General features: G+C 40.3%; 1 non-coding gene across 1 annotated transcript; it reads left to right on the top strand.

Annotated features, from left to right (window-relative positions):
* Positions 1–1,062: 1,062 nt before the first annotated feature.
* On the top strand, positions 1,063–1,268 carry LOC115870383. The gene has a single exon (XR_004046664.1). It is a non-coding gene; the product is annotated as a small nucleolar RNA SNORA73 family (small nucleolar RNA).
* Positions 1,269–7,795: the final 6,527 nt, after the last annotated feature.

Genomic DNA, 7,795 nt, shown 5'->3' with positions numbered 1-7,795 from the left:
ATCCCTTAGGACCAGTGGTGTGAGTGGCGATACTGGGAGGGTGGAGGGAGAGTGGGTTGGAAAGAGGGAACGGATTACAAGGAACTGCATGTGACCTCCCTGGGGGATGGACAGCAGAGAAGTGGGTGAAGGGAGACGTTGGATAGGACAAGATATGACAAAATAATAATTTATAAATTATCAAGGGCTCATGAGGGAGGGGGGAGCATGGAGGGAGGGGAAAAATGAGGACCTGATGTCGGGAGCTTAAGTGGAGAGCAAATGTTTTGAGAATGATGAGGGCAATGAATGTACAAATGTGCTTTACACGATTGATGTATGTATGGATTGTGATAAGAGTTGTATGAGCCTTAATAAAATGATTTAAAAAAAAAAAAGATTCACAGTCTCAGAAACCCACAGGGGCAGTTCGACTCTGTCCTATAGGGTCACTACATTGGAGTTTGGTTTGGTTTGGTTCTGCTGGAAAAAGTTTCAAAACATGGACGGAGAACCCAAATAGAGGTAGGTAGTCATCTTCCTAGTTAGGAGGCTGGAGAGGACTCGGTACCTATGAAGTTAGCAGGACAAAATCCTACAGCGGAGAGGGGCATACAGCAAGGACTTCAGAACTGCAAATAATAATCCGAGTACCGATTAGTATATGTATGTGAAAAAACTACCATAGTTTGAAAAAGGAATAAAGATTAGAAAGATTCCCAAAGATCATAAATGCCCCCAAATAGTGTCTATTCCTACTAGATAGAATGGGGAAACTACATAATCTATCAAGTCCTCAAAAAGGCTTTTCCTTAGCAATAGGAGAAATTAATCCTAGCCTAAACACTTCCTTGGTCTTCCCTAGCAATGCTTAAATGAAAGTCCCTGAAAGATCAAACTATTTCCCAGTTACGTAATATAAACCTGCCCGATGATCTTCAGCAAAATTTTATTTGTGTGTAACTTTAATATTGTTTTACAGTTTGAGCATTCTGTTGGGTTGCTTTTCTTTGTAATGAGTACAAATATGGATCTCTTTCAGTCAGTTGGTTGAGTAGCTGTCTTCTAAATTTCCTGGCATCCCTGATGCGGATACTCCCTGGAGGTCACTCTCCCCCAGGTTCTGTCCAGGTGACATAGGGGAGCACAGGGCCCTGACCCATGATGTACAGTCCTTTTCCACAAGGTCGGAGATCAAGCTGGGCCTTGAGTCTGTGCCTGCACATTCCTATAGCTTTTCAGAGTCCTGTGGGCAATGACTGAGGAGGCAAACTGTTCAGGAAACAGCCCTCGTATACATCCCTCCTGAATCTAGGTTCTTTTCTATTGATGAGTTAGACTTGTTTTCTACTTTTTTTGCCGAATGCTTAGCATTTCAAATGCTTTTAAGAGCGATCTCAAATCTACATCTACACTCACAAGGAGGAAAAGAAAGGGCCTCTCCAGTTTGGCCTTTGTTTTTTATTCCTTCATTTTTTGGTCTGGTGAGTTGAATACTTAAAAGACATAAAAATTTAAATGATTCTTACACTGCAGGTCATCACTTAAAAGATAAAAAGATGAAATTCCTTTAGTTGCTTAATCTTTTAACTCTCTTTTTCCATGATCTTACTGAACATCCCTCTTATAAAATAAAAGATGATGTTTAAATTAAAAGTAAATATATACCCTGAACAAAAAAATCATATCAATGTGAATGATATGAGTGCAAAGTGGAGACCCAAAGCCCATCTGTAGACAATTGGACATCCCCTTACATAAGGGTCACAAGGAAGAAGAGATGAGCCAGTCAAGGCATAGTATGGCACCAATGACACATACAGTGTGGGAATTTAAACTTTCCTCTAGTTCTTTAATGCTTCCTAGCCCCTACTATCATTACCTCAAGTCTACCTTACAAATCTGACTAGACCAGAACATGTACACAGGGAACCTAGGACAGATAAACTCCTCAGGACCAATAATGAGAATAGAGATACCAAGAGGGTAAGGGGAAGATGGAGCTGGAGAAAGGGGGAATCAATTACAATGATTGACATATAACCTCCCTTAGGAGGACAAACAACAGAAAAGTGGGTGAAGGGAGACAGCAGATGATGCAAAATATGAAAATAATTTATAACTTATCAAGGGTTCATGAAGGAGGGAAAAATGAGTTGATATAAGGACTCAGGTAGAAAGAAAATGCTTTGAAAATGATGATGGCAACATGTACAAATGTGCCTGACACAATGGATGGATGTATGGATTGTGATAAGAGCTGTAAAATGATCTAATAAATAAATAAATAAATAAATAAATAAATTTCCTGGTATAGATGAGTGCTTCCAGTTTTCATCAGCTTATTGAAACATTTTAATTAGTATTCCATCAATTCCTTGAGCCTTATTTTTGACTAATGCTTTCAGTGCACCTTGAACTTCTTCCGTCAGTACCATTTGTTACCTCCTGAAATGGTAGAATGTCAACTAGTTCTTTTTGGTAGAGTGATTGTGTATTTTTTCTATCTTCTTTTCATGTTTTCTGTATCATTCAATACTTTACCCATAGAATCCTTCAATATTGCAACTTGAGGCTTGACTTTTTGTTTGTTCTTACAGTTTAAGATAAATTAAGACCAGGGGCTAACTGCAGAACCAATCACCAATTGCTCATATGTAAGTTCAGGTTGAAGCTGAAGAAAATTAAAACAAGCACATGAAAGCCAAAATATGACCTTGAGTATATCCCACCTGAATTTTGAGAAATCTCAAGAACAGATGTGATGAAGTGAACATTAATGACGGAAGACCTGATGAGCTGTGTGAGGACATCAGGAGCATCATTCATGAAGAAAGCGAAAGGTCATTAAAAAGGCAAGAAAGGAAATATCAAAGTGAATGTCAGAAGAGACTCTGAAACTTGCCCTTAATCCTTGAGACTAATCTGGTATTAATTCTTCTGAAAGAAATTATTACCACAAGATGCCTTTATTCCATAACATATATATTTAAAGATCATTTTATGGGGGGCTCTTACAACTCTTGTTACAATACATACATCAATTGTATCAGACATATTTGTACATATATTGCCATCCTTCTTCTCTAGACATTTACTTTCTATTGTGCCCTCGGGATCAGCTCCTCTTTTCTTCCTTTCCTCCTTACCCCATCCTCATGGCCCCTTGATAGATTATAAATTGTTATTATTCTTATATCTCACACTGACTGTTGTCTCCTTTCCCCTCTGGTTTCTGTTGTTCTTTCCCCTGGAGGGGTGTGTGTGGTTATGTGCCATTCATTACAATCGGTTTCCCCCTTCCTCTCCACCTTCCCCCTGTCCTTCTGTTACCGCTATTCCCATTCCTGTTCCTGGATTCTATGAGTCATGATGTTTATCTCTTGTCTATACCTATGTACATGTTCTGGTCCAGTCCAGAGTGGGAAGCGGCACTGGGGTCATGATATTGGGGTATGTGGAAGGAACCAGAGGTATATTGTGTGGTCCATTGGTGCTCTACTGCACCCTGATCGACTCATCCATTCCCTGCTACTCCTTGGGCGTGGGCGTGGGAATGGTCCATTGTCTACCAATGGGCTTTGGGTCTCTGCTCTGAACCCCCTTGCGTTTGTCTGGGTAGACTAGAGAAACAAACCCGTGGACACATATATGTGTATAAGAAAGAGATTTATATACAAGAGCAATTGAATATTGAGAAAACATCCCAGCCCAGTCCAGAGCAAGTTCATAAGTCCGATATTAGCCCATATGTCCGATACCAGTCTATAAAGTCCTCTTCAGACTCGTGAAACACATGCAATGATGCTGAATGTAGAAGATCACAGGCCAGTGGGTAGGAAGTCTTTGGATCCAGTGGCATCGGAAACATCTCAGCGCTGGCAGGGGTCTCTATGTAGTTTCTCCGGCTACAGAGGACTGGTTGCAAAAGGGTGGGCCCATTGTCTTATCAGCTGCTATGACTCCCAGGGTGTGGCAGAGAGTCTCCCACCTCCAAGGAGGAAAATCCTGGATTTCCCAGAATTCTCAGGAGAAGGCCATCCCGCACACAGAGGCCTCATTACCTATGATCTGATTGACAGGCTAGACTCCACCCCTACATTCTTAATCCTCAAATTGACAAATGATTATATAACCACCACACCCCTCATTCTCAACAACACGTTTTTGTGTCCATAAATATTTTTTAATTTTTTGTGGGTTTATATCATTGAAAGTACCATGGATTGCCAAAAGAACAAACAGATCTGTCTTGGAAGACGTGTAGCATTCCAGAGAGACCAGTCCCTGAAGAAAGACATCATGTTTAGTAACGTAGAGGGGTGGCAAAAAAAGAGGAAAACCCTCAACAAGATGGGCTCAAACAAAGGAACAATTGTGCAGGACCGGATGGTGTTTTGTTCTGTTGTACATAGGGTCACTATTAGAACTGCTTTGATGGAACCTAGCAGCCATAGTTTCAAGGCGTTAGAGATTAATGATGTCCCAAATGTCCCAACTCTTTCACAATACTATTCATCTTCATCCTCCACCCCCATTCCTTCCTTGAGTTTATTCCCTCGTGTCCCTTGGTTCTTCGAATTGGTGCAATGTCCCACAGACACTCACAAAACTTTCAGGAAATGTCTTACTTAGTCGTGGATTCTCAGTCCAGAATCCAGTGGTCAGGTAGAGGTGAACTAAATGCAGTGTCCAGAACTAAAAGCCAAAAAATGTCCAAAAGTTACAACAGGTCTCTTTCCTTTTAGCAAGGCTCAGTTAGGAAGTGGAGGTATGGCTTTCCACATGAATCAATGTGTGCAGAACTGTGTGGTAGCACCATTATATATATCCAAGGAAACAAAGGGTGATTTGGTCCACATCTGGAGCTAAGGTGGATCTTTAAGAACATCATCAGGGAAACAAACATTGTGACTTTATTCACACCCTCTACCAAGCTCAGGTCTTAATCCTACCCTATATGAGACTATATTGACAGGTGTATAAAGTCCAGAATTATAAGATATCCCATAAGGCATTAGGGTTGGAAAGGCCATATTAATTGGCTGTAACTCACATCTACATCAGAAAAGAAACAAAACATTAATCAACATTTCTGCTTTGAAGGCTGGCCTGTGCAAGAGCAATCTTGATTGCCAAAAGGAATCACCCTTTGTATACCTCTTCCTGATGCAGTCTGCCACTTCTAGTTGTATCTTCTTCTGGTTATATCCATTTCCCTTTAAAAGACGGCTTGAAAATTGTATGAAGTAGCAGTACATTGTACACATGTGGTTGCTATAAATGGAAATAGACTCAATTACAATAACAATCCTTATAAATCATTTAACACTAAGTATAAGACACGAGCTCTTTAAAACATTACAGTAAACTATTGAACCCAGCCAAGAGAGAGTGTTGTGTGGGAAATATCTGGTGTCCAAAATAATAGAGGAATTAGAAAGTGGCTATATTTGCTCTCTGACTCATAGAAGCCAACTTGATGATGACTCATTCACATTATCAGAGTTAACTTCCACAGATACAGCAAAATTGCTACTAAAATTTCAACAATTCTCTCTCTTTTTTTTTGAGACGTGGAATACTCAAATTAAATTAAATTGCAAGAGGTTCAGAATAGCTAAAACCATTTTGGAAGTGGGAAGAAAGAGGCACACACTTCTTGATTTCAAAGCTATAATAGTCAAAACAGTGTAGTACTGGTATAAAGGTAGCTATAGATGAACATAATAGGCTTGTGAACCAACATTAATCTATACATCTATGGCCAATTGATTGTTAATAAGTTTGACAAATCCATTAATTGGGGGACAAAAGTCTCTTTAATAAATATTACTGGACAAGTGGATCACCATTTGTACAAGAATGAGATTGGACCCATAACTTACATTATATAAAATTTTAATTTGACCTGTGACCTAAAATATAACCCAGATTCACAGCTGTTAAGTTTATGTTGACTCATAGTGACCCTATAGGACAGAGTAGAACTGCCCTTGTGAGTTTCTGAGACTTTAACTCTTTATGGGAATAGTCTTTCTCTCGAGGAGCTGCTGGTGGTTTCGAACTGCTGACCTTGTGGTTAGCAGCCCAACATGTAACCACTATACCACCAGGGTTCCTTGACCTAAATATAAGAACTAAAACCCTTTTAAGTCTAAAATGATTAAAAACCAAAAAAGCCTTGGTCGTTTTTGAAGAAAACATAGGAGCAAACCTGCAAGACTTTCCATTATGTAATAGAGTTTTAGATATGACATGAAAGGCACAAACAACATTTAAAAGCAACAACAAAAATTAACTGTGTTAGATAGGGTTCTTTAGAGAAACAAAATCTGATTGCTAATATATATATAGGCTTGAAATATATATATCTGTATATACAGATAGATATATAACATAAGAAATAAAACAGTTAAATTATAAAGCAGTACAAATGGCTCAGTGCAACTCACTCCCGTGAGATAGTTGTGAGACACTGGCAGTCCTTCAAGTCTTGAGGGCTGCCAGGTAGTCCTCTGTAGAGCAATTCAGGCTATCTGGGCACAGGCAGCAAACAGCAAGGCAGGTTACCAACAGTCAGCCAGGTGACAGGGTCCGACAGTCCCCAGCTCAAGAAATGTAAATTCCAATGGTGTGGCAAAGCAGGTCTTGAAGGAACCTCAAATTACAGTGACACAGTCCACGGGTTGGTGTCCCACAGGTAGTGTAGCTTGCAAATTGAAGCAAAGAACAAGCAAGGTAGCTGCACACTGGTCCGATGGTCAAAGAGCTAGAGACAAGAAAGGTGATAGATCCATTCCAACATACCAATTTCTCTAAGCTTTTTGATGCCTTCCTCTACAGTGTACCAAGGTAGATCAGGTACTTCAAGTTGGTCCAATCTAGGCCATCTGGCAGTCCATGCTTCATTGAACCAACCTAATAAAGAATTAGATTCTCTCTTGGCCTCTCTCACAGAGACATTGAAAGAAGAGTCTCTGCTTAGGGGTCCCATATCCAGAAACTCAGACTGGTCTAATATTACATTTCATGCACCAGTATCCCACACCCTTAGTAACCATTCCCAGGGATATTCCCCAGGCTTCTGCTTGTACGTATTTGAAAACTTGAGTAGATCTTTATGAGTATAGCGTGCTTCTTCTTGGGTAATCATCTCAACCTCACTTTTAGGAGCTTTCTGAGACTTAATTTTAGTGATAGGTCTAGCGGAAATAATGAGTGGTGAGGGTGTTTCCTGGGTCCTCTCAGCAATATCTTGTAAGGCATCTCCCTCAGGCAATGCTACTGATGTAGCCCCACCTGGCATATCAACTTGAATAGTTTGGCTAATCTGCTCAGGTGTGGATTGTGAATTAATACTTTCAGTTGGGAGGGGTGGATCTATTGACTGGGGTGGGTCAATTGTTTGTAAGGGCTCAATATCCTCCTCTTCTGGATCATCAGCCCATATGTTCCCATCCTGTTTCAGGGTCCCAACTTTTCCCAATCAGTGCTCCCACTTTGGTTTCAAACACTACTCTAGATCTGTAATTCAGCTGCCGTTGTAATTCAGCCACTCATATAATGAGACTCTGGATCTGGTTCTCAGTAATGTCAGCTCTTTTACTAGGGGAGAGAAGGCTCTCCTTTGTAGCACAGATGGAAGTTTTCAAATCTGTTAGTCTGCACCTGAGGCGTGCTTTTGAGGCTCTGAGATCATCCCTCTCCTTAATCACACTTTCCATTGTAAGAAGGACCAGCCAACCAGCTTTCCTATACTTGTCATCCTTACAAAACTCCTGGAAAATATCAAACATACTATCACTCAGAGCCT

The sequence above is a fragment of the Echinops telfairi genome, unplaced genomic scaffold, assembly GCF_000313985.2.
Source record: "Echinops telfairi isolate 266 unplaced genomic scaffold, ASM31398v2 ScPeMD7_655;HRSCAF=1070, whole genome shotgun sequence".
Taxonomy (NCBI): domain Eukaryota; kingdom Metazoa; phylum Chordata; class Mammalia; order Afrosoricida; family Tenrecidae; genus Echinops; species Echinops telfairi.
This window is presented reverse-complemented; position numbering and strand designations above follow the sequence as displayed.